At 47.3% G+C, this 16,252-nt stretch overlaps 3 non-coding genes across 3 annotated transcripts; 2 read left to right on the top strand and 1 right to left on the bottom strand.

The window, feature by feature from the left end:
* Positions 1-12,932: 12,932 nt before the first annotated feature.
* Positions 12,933-13,005, top strand: trnai-uau (transfer RNA isoleucine (anticodon UAU)). Its single transcript has one exon. It is a non-coding gene; the product is annotated as a tRNA-Ile (tRNA).
* A 1,907-nt stretch (positions 13,006-14,912) lies between these two features.
* Positions 14,913-14,994, top strand: trnas-gcu (transfer RNA serine (anticodon GCU)). Its single transcript has one exon. It is a non-coding gene; the product is annotated as a tRNA-Ser (tRNA).
* A 313-nt stretch (positions 14,995-15,307) lies between these two features.
* Positions 15,308-15,380, bottom strand: trnak-cuu (transfer RNA lysine (anticodon CUU)). The gene has a single exon. It is a non-coding gene; the product is annotated as a tRNA-Lys (tRNA).
* Between the last annotated feature and the right edge of the window lie 872 nt (positions 15,381-16,252).

Consider the following 16,252-nt stretch of genomic DNA (forward strand, 5'->3'; position numbering starts at 1 on the left):
ACCAATCTAAATTGACACACTAGCGCCACCTAGAAGTTTCAATTCATTATCCCTCGCCACCCGTTGCACGTATCACTTTGATTTTCGGTGGAGACGTCTATCATGACAGGACGCACCTAACGCTCCAGAACCCATGTTCAAAACACAGCGCCACCAACTGGTGGAAATGTATATCTGCTGTAACTTCCTCACGCATGGTCGGATCGTCTCCTAATTTTTTTGGGTGGGTTCGGTCACCCTCCAGTCTGTGACTGTGTGTGTATATGGACTCTATAGCGCCACCAACTGGTGGAAATGTATATCTGCCATAACTTCCTGATTCATGGTCAGATTGTCTTGAAATTTTTTTTGGTGTGTTGGGTCAATCTCTGGTCTGTTATACTGTGTGTACATAGACTGTATAGCACCACCTATTGGTGGCAATGTATATCAGCTGTAACTTCCTTCCACATGGTCGGATCTGCCCCAAATTTTTTCTGGTGGTTTGGGATACCCTCCAGTCTATGACTGGGTGTGTACATAGACTCTATAGCGCCACCAACTGGTGAAAATGTATATCTGCCGTCACTTGCTCCCACTTGGTCCGATCTGCCCAAATTTTTTTCTGGTGGTTTGGGGTACCCTCTGGTCTATGACTGTGTGTGTACATACACTATAGCGCCACCAACTGGTGGAAATGTATATCAGCTGTAACTTCCTTCCACATGGTCGCATCGGCCCCAAATTTTTTCTGGTGGTTTGGGGTACCCTCTGGTCTATGACTGTGTGTGTACATAGACTGTATAGCACCACCAACTGGTGGAAATTTATATCTGCCGTAACTTTCTCCCACATGGTCGGATCTGCCCGAATTTTTTTCTGGTGGTTTGGGGTACCCTCTGGTCTATGACAGTGTGTGTACATAAGCTATAGCGCCTCCAACTGGTGGATATGTATATCAGCTGTAACTTCCTTCCACATGGTCGGATCGGTCCCAAATTTTTTCTGGTGGTTCGGGGTACCCTCTGGTCTATGACTGTGTGTATACATAGACTCTATAGCGCCACCAACTGGTGGAAATGTATATAGCCGTAACTTCCTTCCACATGGTCGGATCGTCTCTAAATTTTTTTTGGTCGGTCGGGTCACCCTCCACTCTTTGAATCTGCGTGTCCATAGACTTTATAGCGCCACCAACTGGTGGAAATGTATATCTGCCATAACTTCCTCCCACATGGTCGGATCTGCCCGAATTTTTTTCTGGTGGTTCGGGGTACCCTTTGGTCTATGACAGTGTGTGTACATACGCTATAGCGCCACCAACTGGTGGAAATGTATATCAGCCGTAATTTCCTTCCGCACGGTCGGATCGGTACCTAATTTTTTCTGGTGGTTCGGGGTACCCTCCGGTCCGTTACCGTGTGGGCGCATAGACTGTATAGCGCCACCCACAGGCGGCAACGTATATCCGCCGCAAGTACCTACCGCACCGTCCGATCGTCGCAAATTTTTTTATGTCGGTTCGGGGCGCCGGACGGGACGTGACCGCGCACCAGCCTCGCCGCCGGCGTCGCCCCCTCCGGGCGGAAAATTGCAAGTGCCGTAACTCCCTTACCGCTTATCCCATCGTTGTGGTTTTTCGTACGGTGCGTCCGCGCGCCCGTCCGAACACGCGCGCGCCCCCGACCCGCGTGTACCCCCGACCCACGCGTACCCCCGACCGCGTCGGGGTGCTCGAGCCCGCTCATCACTGCTTGCAGTTTTAATTATTATTATTATTATTCTGCCAACCGTCGGCCTTTTTGAGGGCCTCAACATGCCCGAAAACTCACCAAATTTGGCGAGCGCATCAGGTCTGGCGAAAAATTTTATATTTTATGGGTTTCAAATATCATGTTCCAAAATTGGCTCTCTAGCGCCACCTTGAATTTTAAAAAAAATTAGCCCCCGCCACCAGTTTCACCGATCGTCACGAAACTTGGTGGAGACGTCTATTGTGACAGGACGGACCAAAAAGTCTCAAGAACCCATATTGGAAAATGCACACGAAGTCGGCCATTTTGGATGGCGGCGGCCTTTTTCAGGCAAGAAGTTGGGGTCGTATCTCGACGAACTCCTCCTAGGGGGTTTGACCGAATGAGTCCGTTGTTGCATCAACGGACACTAGACGGATGGCCAACGTTAAATTGCGAAGGATTTTGGGATATTCCATATGATGTGGGCGTGGCACGCCCCCAAATTTTGCCCTTTTTCATCTGTCCGGGCCTTGCACGCAGAGCGTAACTGTAGACGTGAATAACTTGGCTCCACGTGGTCAGATCTTCATCATACTTGGTACATGTGATCATGTTCCCGCCCCGAAGGTCCCCGTAGGTCACTTCCTGATTTCGTCGCAGCGCCACCTATTGGCGACAGGCTAAAGGCGTGTCATCTACATGAGGCCTTTTCTGGCAGGAGATTCATCAGATGAACACCGAGGTCACAAGGTCACTGCCTGACAGCCTGGTGAAGCCTGTTGATGGAGCATGATGCAGGAAAAGCGCACGTGGTGGGCGTGGCCTGGCGGCGAATGCTCAGGCCTCGCCGTTTACAAAGAAAGGGTCATCATTCTCCCGCAGAAGGTTGCATGTGCTTGAAAACTCATAAGGGGGGGCAGATTCCAGGCCTGAGGGCCCTGGTGGGGCCCCCATTTGAAACCAAGCCAAATTGACTCACTAGCGCCACCTACAAGTTTTAAAATAATTATCCCTCGCCTCCCGTTGCACGTATGGGCATGATTTTCGGAGGAGACATCACTCGTGACAGGACGCAGAAAAAGGTGTCAAGAACCCATGTTCAAAAACCAACAGGAAGTCGGCCATTTTAGGTGGCGGCGGCCATTTGGGGGAGGATGTAGGGGTCGTATCTCGACGAACTCCTACTAGGGGGTTTGACCGCATGAGTCCGTTGTAGCATCAACGGACACTAGACGGATGGCCCACGTTAAATTGCGAAGGATTTTGTGCTGCTACTTAGGATGTGGGCGTGGCACGCCACCAAACTTTTATTTTAACCTTAACTTTTACCTTATCTGGCCCTGCCTGGTGTCTGGCCTTGCCTTGAAGCAATGTACATCAAAGTCAATACACAGTTTGACTGACAGACTGATGACGTCAGTCGATGGACTATGATGTGTGTAAAGCACATGTGGTGGGCGTGGCCACGGCGAATTGTCAGCCTTCGCCATTGACCATCGAAGGCTCATATTTTGCCCGCAGAAGGTCACAGGCTGCTGAAATCTTACACGTAAGGTCATAATCCAGGCCTGAGCGCCCTGGTGGTGCTCCCATGTGACACCAATCGAAATTGACACACTAGCGCCACCTAGAAGTTTCAATTCATTATCCCTCGCCACCCGTTGCACGTATCACTATGATTTTCGGTGGAGACGTCTATCATGACAGGACGCACCTAACGCTCCAGAACCCATGTTCAAAACACAGCGCCACCAACTGGTGGAAATGTATATATGCCGTAACTTCCTGATTCATGGTCAGATTGTCTTTAAACTTTTTTTGGTGTGTTGGGTCAATCTCTGGTCTGTTATACTGTGTGTACATAGACTGTATAGCGCCACCAACTGGTGGAAATGTATATCAGCTGTAACTTCCTTCCACATGGTCGCATCGGCCCCAAATCTTTTCTGGTGGTTTGGGGTACCCTCTGGTCTATGATTTTGTGTGTACATAGACTGTATAGCGCCACCAACTGGTGGAAATGTATATCTGCCGTAACTTTCTCCCACATGGTCGGATCTGCCCGAATTTTTTTCTGGTGGTTCGGGGTACCCTCTGGTCTATGACAGTGTGTATGCATAGACTCTATAGCGCCACCAACTGGTGGAAATGTATATAGCCGTAACTTCCTTCCACATGGTCGGATCGTCTCTAAATTTTTTTTGGTCGGTCGGGTCACCCTCCACTCTTTGGATCTGCGTGTCCATAGACTCGATAGCACCACCAACTGGTGGAAATGTATATCTGCCGTAACTTCCTCCCACATGGTCGGATCTGCCCGAATTTTTTTCTGGTGGTTCGGGGTACCCTCTGGTCTATGACAGTGTGTGTACATACGCTATGGCGCCACCAACTGGTGGAAATATATATCAGCCGTAACTTCCTTCCGCACGGTCGGTTCCGCACCTAATTTTTTCTGGTGGTTCGGGGTACCCTCCGGTCCGTTACCATGTGGGCGCATAGACTGTATAGCGCCACCAACAGGCGGAAACGTATATCCGCCACAAGTACCTACCGCACGGTCCGATCGTTGCAAATTTTTTTATGGCGGTTCGGGACGTCGGACGGGACGTGACCGCGCACCCGCCTCGCCGCCGGCGTCGCCCCCTCCTGCCGGAAATTTGTAAATGCCGTAACTCCCTTACCGCTTATCCGATCGCCGCGGTTTTTTGTACGGCGCGTCCGCACGCCCGTCCGGTCACGCGCGCGCCCCCGACCCGCGCGTACCCCCGACCCGCGCATACCCCCGACCGCGTCGGGGTGCTCGAGCCCGCTCATCACTGCTTGCAGTTTTAATTAGGGCTCGAGCACTGACCAGTGCGAAAGCCCTATTGTAATCGTTCCGTTTCTTTTTCTTATTATTATTATTATTATTATTCTTCCGCGCCTTTGGGCGCCATTTTGAGGGCCTTAATATGCCCGAAAACTCACCAAATTTGCCAAGCGCATCAGGTCTGGCGAAAAATTTGATATTTTATGGGTTTCAAATATAATGTTCCAAAATTGGCTCTCTAGCGCCACCTTGAATTAAAAAAAAAATTGGCCCCCGCCACCAGTTTCATCGATCGTCACGAAACTTGGTGGAGACGTCTATCGTGACAGGACGGACCAAAAAGTCTCAAGAACCCATATTGCAAAATGAACAGGAAGTCGGCCATTTTGGATGGCGGCGGCCTTTTTCGGGCCAGGAGTAGGGGTCGTATCTCGACGAACTCCTCCTAGGGGGTTTGACCGAATGAGTCCGTTGTTACATCAACGGACACTAGACGGATGGCCGACGTTAAATTGCGAAGGATTTTGGGATATTCCATACGATGTGGGCGTGGCACGCCCCCAAATTTTGCCCTTTTTCATCTGTCCGGGCCTTGCACGCTGAGCGTAACTGTAGACGTGAATAACTTGGCTCCACGTGGTCAGATCTTCATCATACTTGGTACATGTGATCATGTTCCCGCCCCGAAGGTCCCCGTAGGTCACTTCCTGATTTCGTCGCAGCGCCACCTATTGGCGACAGGCTAAAGGCGTGTCATCTACATGAGGCGTTTTCTGGCAGGAGATTCATCAGATGAACACCGAGGTCACAAGGTCACTGCCTGACAGCCTGGTGAAGCCTGTTGATGGAGCATGATGCAGGAAAACCGCATGTGGTGGGCATGGCCTGGCGGCGAATGCTCAGGCCTCGCCGTTTACAAAGAAAGGGTCATCATTCGCCCGCAGAAGGTCGCATGTGCTTGAAAACTCATAAGGGGGGGCAGATTCCAGGCCTGAGGGCCCTGGTGGGGCCCCCATTTGAAACCAAGCCAAATTGACTCACTAGCGCCACCTACAAGTTTTAAAATAATTATCCCTCGCCTCCCGTTGCACGTATGGGCATGATTTTCGACGGAGACATCACTCGTGACAGGACGCACAAAAAAGTCTCAAGAACCCATGTTCTAAAACCAACAGGAAGTCCGCCATTTTAGGTGGCGGCGGCCATTTGGGGGCGGCAGTAGAGGTCGTATCTCGACGAACTCCTCCTAGGGGGTTTGACCGAATGAGTCCGTTGTAGCATCAACGGACTCTAGACGGATGGCCCACGTTAAATTGCGAAGGATTTTGGGCTGCTACTTAGGATGTGGGCGTGGCACGCCACCAAACTTTTACTTTAACCTTAACTTTTACCTTATCTGGCCCTGCCTGGTGTCTGGCCTTGCCTTGAAGCAATGTACATCAAAGTCAATACACAGTTTGACTGACAGACTGATGATGTCAGTCGATGGACTATGATGTGTGTAAAGCACATGTGGTGGGCGTGGCCACGGCGAATGGTCAGCCTTCGCCATTGACCATCGAAGGCTCATATTTTGCCCGCAGAAGGTCACAGGCTGCTGAAATCTTACACGTAAGGTCATAATCCAGGCCTGAGCGCCCTGGTGGTGCTCCCATTTGACACCAATCTAAATTGACACACTAGCGCCACCTAGAAGTTTCAATTAATTATCCCTCGCCACCCGTTGCACGTATCACTATGATTTTCGGTGGAGACGTCTATCATGACAGGACGCACCTAACGCTCCAGAACCCATGTTCAAAACACAGCGCCACCAACTGGTGGAAATGTATATCTGCCGTAACTTCCTTATACATGGTCGGATCGTCTCCAATTTTTTTTGGGTGGGTTCGGTCACCCTCCAGTCTGTGACTGTGTGTGTATATATAGACTCTATAGCGCCACCAACTGGTGGAAATGTATATCTGCCGCAACTTCCTTCCACATGGTCGGATCAGTCACAATTTTTTTCTGGTGGTTTGGGGTACCCTCTGGTCTATGACTGTGTGTGTACATAGACTGTATAGCGCCACCAACTGGCGAAAATGTATATCTGCCGTAACTTTGTTATGCATGGTCGGATTGTCTCCACATTTTTTTTGCTGGGTTGGGTCACCCTCTACTCTGTGACCAGGTGTGTATATAGACTCTATAGCGCCACCAACTGGTGAAAATGTATATCTGCCCTAACTTCCTCCTACATGGTCGGATCTGCCCGAATTTTTTTCCGGTGGTTCGGGGTACCCTCTGGATTATGACTGTGTGTGTACATAGACTGTATAGCGCCACCAACTGGCGAAAATGTATATCTGCCGTAACTTCGTTATGCATGGTCGGATCGTCTCCACATTTTTTTTGCTGGGTTGGGTCAACCTCCACTCTGTCACCGGGTGTGTATATACGTAGACTCTATAGCACCACCAACTGGTGAAAATGTATATCTGCCCTAACTTCCTCCCACATGGTCGGATCTGCCCGAATTTTTTTCCGGTGGTTCGTGGTGCCCTCTGGTCTATGACAGTGTGTGTACATACGCTATAGCGCCACCAACTGGTGAAAATGTATATCTGCCGTAACTTCCTTCCGCACGGTCGGATCGGCACCTAATTTTTTCTGGTGGTTCGGGGTACCCTCCGGTCCGTTACCATGTGGGCGCATAGACTGTATTGCGCCACCCACAGGCGGAAACGTATATCCGCCGCAAGTACCTACCGCACGGTCCGATCGTCGGGAATTTTTTTATGGCTGTTCGGGGCGTCGGACGGGACGTGACCGCGCACCCGCATCGCCGCCGGCGTCGCCCCCTCCTGGCGGAAAATTGCAAGTGCCGTAACTCCCTTACCGCTTATCCCATCGTTGTGGTTTTTCGTACGGTGCGTCCGCGCGCCCGTCCGAACACGCGTGCGCCCCCGACCCGCGTGTACCCCCGACCCGCGCGTACCCCCGACCACGTCGGGGTGCTCGAGCCCGCTCATCACTGCTTGCAGTTTTAATATTATTATTATTATTATTATTCTGCCAACCGTCGGCCTTTTTGAGGGCCTCAACATGCCCGAAAACTCACCAAATTTGGCGAGCGCATCAGGTCTGGCGAAAAATTTTATATTTTATGGGTTTCAAATATAATGTTCCAAAATTGGCTCTCTAGCACCACCTTGAATTTTAAAAAAAATTAGCCCCCGCCACCACTTTCACCGATCGTCACGAAACTTGGTGGAGACGTCTATCGTGACAGGACGGACCAAAAAGTCTCAAGAACCCATATTGGAAAACGAACAGGAAGTCGGCCATTTTGGATGGCGCCGGCCTTTTTCGGGCAAGAAGTTGGGGTCGTATCTCGACGAACTCCTCCTAGGGGGTTTGACCGAATGAGTCCGTTGTTGCATCAACGGACACTAGACGGATGGCCGACGTTAAATTGCGAAGGATTTTGGGATATTCCATACGATGTGGGCGTGGCACGCCCCCAAATTTTGCCCTTTTTCATCTGTCCGGGCCTTGCACGCTGAGCGTAACTGTAGACGTGAATAACTTGGCTCCACGTGGTCAGATCTTCATCATACTTGGTACATGTGATCATGGCCCCGCCCCGAACGTCCCCGTAGGTCACTTCCTGATTTCGTCGCAGCGCCACCTATCGGCGACAGGCTAAAGGCGTGTCATCTACATGAGGCCTTTTCTGCCAGGAGATTCATCAGATGAACACCGAGGTCACAAGGTCACTGCCTGACAGCCTGGTGAAGCCTGTTGATGGACCATGATGCAGGAAAAGCGCACGTGGTGGGCGTGGCCTGGCGGCGAATGCTCAGGCCTCGCCGTTTACAAAAAAAGGGTCATCATTCGCCCGCAGAAGGTCGCATGTGCTTGAAAACTCATAAGGGGGGGCAGATTCCAGGCCTGAGGGCCCTGGTGGGGCCCCCATTTGAAACCAAGCCAAATTGACTCACTAGCGCCACCTACAAGTTTTAAAATAATTATCCCTCGCCTCCCGTTGCACGTATAGGCATGATTTTCGGAGGAGACATCACTCGTGACAGGACGGATAAAAAAGTCTCAAGAACCCATGTTCTAAAACCAACAGGAAGTCGGCCATTTTAGGTGGCGGCGGCCATTTGGGGGAGGATGTAGGGGTCGTATCTCGACGAACTCCTCCTAGAGGGTTTGACCGAATGAGTCCGTTGTAGCATCAACGGACACTAGACGGATGGCCCACGTTAAATTGCGAAGGATTTTGGGCTGCTACTTAGGATGTGGGCGTGGCACGCCACCAAACTTTTACTTTAACCTTAACTTTTACCTTATCTGGCCCTGCCTGGTGTCTGGCCTTGCCTTGAAGCAATGTACATCAAAGTCAATACACAGTTTGACTGACAGACTGATGATGTCAGTTGATGGACTGTGATGTGTGTAAAGCACATGTGGTGGGCGTGGCCACGGCGAATGGTCAGCCTTCGCCATTGACCATCGAAGGCTCATATTTTGCCCGCAGAAGGTCACAGGCTGCTGAAATCTTACACGTAAGGTCAGAATCCAGGCCTGAGCGCCCTGGTGGTGCTCCCATGTGACACCAATCTAAATTGACACACTAGCGCCACCTAGAAGTTTCAATTCATTATCCCTCGCCACCCGTGGCACGTATCACTATGATTTTCGGTGGAGACGTCTATCATTACAGGACGCACCTAACGCTCCAGAACCCATGTTCAAAACACAGCGCCACCAACTGGTGGAAATGTATATCTGCCGTAACTTCCTGATTCATGGTCAGATTGTCTTGAAATTTTTTTTGGTGTGTTGGGTCAATCTCTGGTCTGTTATACTGTGTGTACATAGACTGTATAGCACCACCAACTGGTGGAAATGTATATCAGCTGTAACTTCCTTCCACATGGTCGCATCTGCCCCAAATTTTTTCTGGTGGTTCGGGGTACCCTCTGGTCTATGACTGTGTGTATACATAGACTCTATAGCGCCACCAACTGGTGGAAATGTATATAGCCGTAACTTCCTTCCACATGGTCGGATCGTCTCTAAATTTTTTTTGGTCGGTCGGGTCACCCTGCACTCTTTGAATCTGCGTGTCCATAGACTCTATAGCGCCACCAACTGGTGGAAATGTATATCTGCCGTAACTTCCTCCCACATGGTCGGATCTGCCCGAATTTTTTTCTGGTGGTTCGGGTTACCCTTTGGTCTATGACAGTGTGTGTACATACGCTATAGCGCCACCAACTGGTGGAAATGTATATCAGCCGTAACTTCCTTCTGCACGGTCGGATCAGCACCTAATTTTTTCTGGTGGTTCGGGGTACCCTCCGGTCCGTTACCGTGTGGGCGCATAGACTGTATAGCGCCACCCACAGGCGGAAACGTATATCCGCTGCAAGTACCTACTGCACGGTCCGATCGTCGCAAATTTTTTTATGGCGGTTCGGGGCGCCGGACGGGACGTGACCGCGCACCAGCCTCGCCGCCGGCGTCGCCCCCTCTGGGCGGAAAATTGCAAGTGCCGTAACTCCCTTACCGCTTATCCCATCGTTGCGGTTTTTCGTACGGCGCGTCCGCGCGCCCGTCCGAACACGCGCGCGCCCTCGACCCATCATTAATATTACCATTTTCATCATTATAGTTAAAAAATTTGTGATTTTTTATTTTCAATTATTTAATTTTACAGACTTCATTGCTTCTTGTAGAGTGTAGAGATTTCTTCTGTTATTTTCTGAAATCGGCAGTCTTTGTGTGTCAATTTATTAGCCCACTTTTTTGTGACATTTACTTATTTACTGTATTGCATGTGTCTAATCTTTGGACAGGTGACCAACCCAAACATCAGTTTCTTCTTGTTAAACCCTACCTGAGGTTTTTAGACGTGTTTATTAGTTTGTGTGTGTCTAGTCTTGTGCATTAGGAAGCAAGGTTTTAGGTCTGTGCTCAAACCAATTTTTGAAGCAATGATGTCTTGCTGTCCATTATTACTATTTTTTGTAAAGTAATAATTAATAATAATTAATGATAATAATAATGATAATCCCTACCTCTATATTTATGCATGTTAGCCTGGGTACCTCTAACAATTTAGTATAGTTACAAAGGTATTAAGGTAATATTCTTACATTTCTCATATCAGTCAATCAGAGATTCCAGCAGAGATGACAAGACAGTAGAATGATCACTATTAAAATACCATTCCCACTTATATTTATAAGACACTTATATTGTACTGTGTCACATTTCATTGAATTTACAACTAAATTAAATTCAGTAGTGCCACCAATGTAGACAGTTTTTTTTTTTGTTTTTTTTCCCAAAATCAACAATATTTTTTTCCCCTGTGGCTACCGACAACCAAGCAAACATAATAATGAGTAACATTTAAAAAGGAGAACATTTAAAGAGGAGAAAGGGGAAAAATATATATACATTTATATATACACACATATATACATACATATACAGTGAAGAAAATAAGTATTTGAACACCCTGCTATTTTGCTATTTCTCCCACTTAGAAATCATGGAGGGGTCTGAAATTTTCATCGTAGGTGCATGTCCACTGTGAGAGAGATAAACTAAAAAGAAAAATCCAGAAATCACAATGCATGATTTTTTTAACAATTTATTTGTGTGATACAGCTGCTAATAAGTATTTGAACACCTGAGAAAATGAATGTTAATATTTGGTACAGTAGCCTTTGTTTGCTATTACAGAGGTCAAACGTTTCCTGTAGTTTTTCACCAGGTTTGCACACACTGCAGGAGGGATCTTGGCCCACTCCTCCACACAGATCTTCTCTAGATCAGTCAGGTTTCTGGGCTGTCGCTGAGAAACACGGAGTTTGAGCTCCCTCCAAAGATTTTCGATTGGGTTCAGGTCTGGAGACTGGCTGGGCCATGCTAGAACCTTGATATGCTTCTTACGGAGCCACTCCTTGGTTTTCCTGGCTGTGTGCTTCGGGTCGTTGTCGTGTTGGAAGACCCAGCCACGACCCATCTTCAATGCTCTGACAGAGGGAAGGAGGTTGTTCCCCAAAATCTCACAATACACGGCCCCAGTCATCCTCTCTTTAATGCAGTGCACTCGTCCTGTCCCATGTGCAGAAAAACACCCCCAAAGCATGATGCTACCACCCCCATGCTTCACAGTAGGGATGGTGTTCTTCGGATTGTACTCTTCATTCTTCTTCCTCCAAACACGCTTATTGGAATTATGACCAAAAAGTTCTATTTTGGTCTCATCTGACCATAAAACTTTCTCCCATGACTCCTCTGTATCATCCAAATGGTCATATGCAAACTTAAGACGGGCCTTGACATGTGCTGGTTTAAGCAGGGGAACCTTTCGTGCCATGCATGATTTCACATCATGACGTCTTAGTGTATTACCTACAGTAACCTTGGAAACGGTGGTCCCAGCTCTTTTCAGGTCATTGACCAAGTCCTGTCGTGTAGTTCTGGGCTGATTCCTCACCTTTCTTAGAATCATTGAGACCCCACGAGGTGATATCTTGCATGGGGCTCCACTCCGATTGAGATTGACCGTCATGTTTAGCTTCTTCCATTTTCTAATGATAGCTCCAACAGTGGACCTTTTTTCACCAAGCTGCTTGGTAATTGCTCCGTAGCCCTTTCCAGCCTTGTGGAGGTGTACAATTTTGTCTCTGGTGTCTTTGGACAGCTCTTTGGTCTTCGCCATGTTACAAGTTAAAGTCTTACTGATTGTATGGGGTGGACAGGTGTCTTTATGCAGCTAACGACCTCAAACAGGTGCATCTGATTCAGGATGATACATGGAGTGCAGGTGGACTTCTAATGGGCAGACTAACAGGTCTTTCAGGGTCAGAATTCTAGATGATACACAGGTGTTCAAATACTTATTTGCAGCTGTATCACACAAATAAATTGTTAAAAAATCATGCATTGTGATTTCTGGATTTTTCTTTTTAGTTTATCTCTCTCACAGTGGACATGCACCTACGATGAAAATTTCAGACCCCTCCATGATTTCTAAGTGGGAGAAATAGCAAAATAGCAGGGTGTTCAAATACTTATTTTCTTCACTGTATACATATATATATGTATATACATACATATATACATATAACACATATACATATGCATATGCATATGTATATACACATCTACACATAGATGTATACACACACATGCACATGTACACAAATAAGATATTGAGGACAAACATAACTGCAATACAACTTTATATACACGTTTCCAAACTAATATGACCTGCATCAAGTAGTCAGACCTTTTAGTGTCGTTTTACTGATGGTGAAATTGTCCTAACTTATGACCAGCTTAGCCAGTATGCCAGAAGATTTTACCTTGGGAGTTGTCCTCATTCGACAAAGGCCTGGATAGCTCAGTTGGTAGAGCATCAGACTTATAATCTGAGGGTCCAGGGTTCAAGTCCCTGTTCAGGCGGTGAAGTTAGGCACCTTCCCTGAATAACTTGTTTAAGTAAAACTTTTCGACCAAGCACCTTTGCGATCTTCCAGGACTGTGGGTAAACACAATTCTCAATAATTAAATTGAAGATATGAGTTTCTCAGGGAACACAAGATACAGTGCGATACAGGCACTTTGACCAGCTTAGCCACAGCGCCAGCTGTGCATCTGGCACCAACACAAAAACAGTTCGCCAATGGGGAAAAATGTTCATACAAGGGAGGGAGTCCAAAGTCCAACACGTGTGAATTGAGAGTCCCTGGGTGGGCTCGGTTATCAAACTCGCTCCCAAGGAAATGTTGGAACTTGGGAAGGCATTAAGAATGGCAAGAAGTAGGATTAAGAATCCTACTTCTTGCCAAAAGCCTACCCTATGGTAGAAGATAAGATATGCCTTTATTCGTCCCTCTGTGGGGAAATTTGCAAGGTCCCGCAAGTTCCGCAACAGCAGTGGGAGTACCTCAGTATGTTTACAGACCATGGACTCCTCCTAAATTTAGATACATAGCCTTATCCATGCCAAAACCACACAACAACCTTGACCAAATCCTGACTGACATAACTGACTTGGTACATAATCACTGTCTCAACGGAACTGAATTAGCCCAACTGTTGACATTGACCACAGGCTCCAAGTATGCTGCTTTTTGTACGGCCATTTAGCCAATTTGGCCAAAGGGGAATTCAGAACACCCTCGTGGCCCATTGCCATTTTTATGGTACCTGGCGACTTTAACCAGTGAACTCCACTGTACCGCTTATCCTCATCAACGGACTGTATTCCCCACCCTTTACCAGCATGGGGACATTCCAACCCAAGATGAGAACACACTGGACCAGGTACACAGCAACATAGTACGTGGCACAGACACAGCTTCACCCTACCCCCACTTTTAGCCCAGACTGAAAAGCAGAGAACCCCCTTTGCAGCTGAAATTGCTCAGTTGGGAGAGCGTTGGATTGAATCTCTAAAGGTCCTTGGTTCAATCCCAGTTTTCAGCACAATTGCTGTTTACATCGTGAGTTGGCAAATAGTTTGTAAAGGGGTGACTTTGTTCTCTTGATTCCATCAACATCGATCACGACAACACAGCCAATGACATATTAAGACCAGACAAGTGCAGTTGGGAGGTGACATACAGAATCCTGATGCATATCATGTTACAATCAGACACAAACAGGATGTAGGACCCGACCTTGAGTTCGCGCAAATGTTCACAGCATTAGGTCTGCAAAGTGTTCAGCTGATGCACATTTACTGGAAAGGAAAATGGGCTTTTGTCACAGTAGCCATGCCGACACCAGCTAAAATGTTTCTCCCGCCAGGACAACACCCACATGAAATTCAAGCTTTGCTCGCAGACGAAAAAGAACCAGCTGGAATGAGCAATCTGCACCTCCAAGTCTGAGTTTATGGTTCTTGCCCAGAAAAGCATAGCTCACAGCCGTAATTGTATAGTGGTTCCTACTCTGTGTTGTGGCCGCAACAACCCCGGCCGATTCAGGGTCATGGCAGGTGTGTGTTGCTTTTGTAATTGTATTGTCTGAAAAGACAAGATTGTCTGTCCACTTGAAGTGTGGTGATGTAAAAGTACACTAGTTTTGACCACACCTGTATTTTTAGTAAACATTATTAGCATGCAATGAATCAAAGTATAAGGTACGATGTCGGAGATCAAGAACGCTTTTGTTGGCAAAAAAAAGCCATAACATCATTTCGACAATACGGGTATCAAACCCACTATTTCTTGCATGTAGAGCAAGAACTCTAGCCTTTGAGTTAAATCCCCCCGCTGCACAGGAAGGCTGCCACAATTTCTGCAACACCAAAACACTAATTAAGATGTGTCATTTTGAGTCAACAAGACCATGTCCACAAAGGAGATGAGGTGACCGAGAGGTTAAGGTGATGGACTGCTAATCCATTGTGTTCTGCACGCATGGGTTCGAATCCCATCCTCATCGGACTATACTAATGCACCAGTTTTGACACCACCTGTGTTTTTAGGAAACATCATTAGAATGCAATTAATCCAAGCATCCGGTACGATGTGGGAGATTGAGAATGCTTTTTTGGCAAGAAAAAGGCATAATATACCATTTGGAGAATGCAGGCATCGATTCCACTTCATCTCACATGCGAAGTGAGCGCTCTACCATTTGTGGTCCTACAAGAATGGGATTTGTTTTTGTGTACTTCGAATGAAATGTTTTCCGCATGTTGCAGAATTTTCCACAGGAAAGAAATCTTTAAGATGTATCACCAAAAGAGCTGAACCGCCCAATGTGGGGCTCGAACCCACGACCCTGAGATTAAGAGTCTCACGCTCTCCCGACTGAGCTAACCGGGCATTTTTCTGCCACGATATCACTTTTTAATTTTTTTGAATTGATGTGGTCTTCTTGATGTTTGATCAATTCCACACCCAACCTAGTTTCTCAGGGAACAAAGGAGCGAGAGGTTCAGTCATAGCTGAGAACTTTGGAAGTGTCGTCATCTTAACCCTCCTGTTATGTTCATTTGCCAGGAACAGCCATGATGTTCCCGGGTCAGTTTGCATGTTTATTTATCTGAAAGATGTCCAAAACCAAAAAAATCCCCACAAGCATTGTTAGTTATTCACTACTAACTCCATTACTAACTATTCTATCAATGTTTAGTGCAATGGTGTACCTTACCTCTCACAGGTAGTGGTTTAATTAATTTTAATTAATTAATTAATTAATTAATTAATTGAATGAATCAGAGGCATCATGACCAGTCTGCATCAAAACATTATCTGAAATCCTGTGGCAGGTTTCTGGCATTGATTCTTAATTCAGTTGCCATCCCTGATAGATGGTAATGGTAATGGTAATCATGCCCGCGTGGCAGGCGAGTCTCTTTGCTTGTCTGACGTCTGTGTCGCATCCTGATTGGCTGGCAGCAAATGTCAACAACACGTGCGCGGCCCCGCTTGGCAAGTGAGAATTCTACCACTGAACCACCAATGCCACGTGGGGACACACTGTAAGAGAAAAAAAATTCAACCGTCAAGTGGATGAGCCTCTGCAAAGTGGCGCTGAATGACAACACATCACAATGTCATACTCTTTGGATTCAAAGAGTTCACATCACTATTAAAGAGCAACTCTGCTGCAAAGACATTGAACTGTTAGCCGTTAGCATGAGACCGTACTATCTGCCGCGGGAATTCTCGCACGTTATCGCGATAGCGGCGTA

The sequence above is a fragment of the Doryrhamphus excisus genome, chromosome 4 (genome assembly GCF_030265055.1).
Source record: "Doryrhamphus excisus isolate RoL2022-K1 chromosome 4, RoL_Dexc_1.0, whole genome shotgun sequence".
NCBI lineage: Eukaryota > Metazoa > Chordata > Actinopteri > Syngnathiformes > Syngnathidae > Doryrhamphus > Doryrhamphus excisus.